The 870-nt window shown below is 38.0% G+C and overlaps 1 pseudogene; it reads left to right on the top strand.

Moving 5' to 3' along the window:
- Window positions 1-643, top strand: part of LOC105307784 — a 938-nt pseudogene extending 295 nt beyond the window's left edge.
- The last annotated feature ends 227 nt before the right edge of the window (window positions 644-870 follow it).

The raw sequence follows: 870 nt of genomic DNA, 5'->3' as shown, positions 1-870 counted from the left end.
GAAGGAGTTCTGGACATTGATGGTGGTGATGGTTGCACAACAATCTAAATGTACTTAATGCCACTGAGCTGTACACTTCAATAGAGTTAAGAAGCCAAATTTTATATTATGTATATTTTAACATAGTTAAATATAATACCTTGAAAAAAGTAGTACTGTTCTCTTCCTTGGCACTGCCTACAGAGGTGGCAGGCATCTCCTACTCGGCATCGTGATTGCCTTCGGGCCTCTCGTGAAGCCCAAGATCATCAAAAAGAGGACCAAGAAGTTCATCCAGCACCAGTAAGACCTATATGTCAGGATTAAGTGTAACTGGTAGAAACCCAGAAGCATTGACAATAGGATGTGCAGAAGATTCAAGGGCATGATGCCCAACATTGGTTATGGGAGCAAGAAGAAAACAAAACATGTGCTCCTCGGTGGCTTTTGGAAGTTTCTGGTGCACACTGTCAAGGAGCTTGAAATGATGCTGAAGTACAACAAATCTTACTGTGCTAAGATTGCTCACAACAAAGCCATTGTGGAAAGAGCAGCCCAGCTGGCCATCAGAGTCACCAATCTCAATGCCAGGATGTGCAGTGAAGAAAGTGAACAGACAGCTTGTGTGCACATTGTATTTGTGTTAATAAAACCATAAAAGTCTTAAAATTTTTTTTTCAAAGTAGTACTGGGACGACTTGATAACTATCTGGAAAAAGATAAATTTGGATCCATACTTTTTTATCATGCACCTAAATAAAATTCAAGTGGATCAAAATTTAAATGTAAAAAGCAATTCTATAAGAGTATAGAATTAAACATGGGGAAATTCTTTATTATTTTGCCATGAAGAAAGTCTTTCTAGATAAGACCAAAATGAAGATGGCATAA

This window comes from Pteropus vampyrus, unplaced genomic scaffold, assembly GCF_000151845.1.
Source record: "Pteropus vampyrus isolate Shadow unplaced genomic scaffold, Pvam_2.0 Scaffold517, whole genome shotgun sequence".
Classification (NCBI taxonomy): Eukaryota; Metazoa; Chordata; class Mammalia; order Chiroptera; family Pteropodidae; genus Pteropus; species Pteropus vampyrus.
The sequence above is the reverse complement of the archived record's forward strand: the minus strand, read 5'-3'. Positions and strand labels throughout refer to the sequence as shown.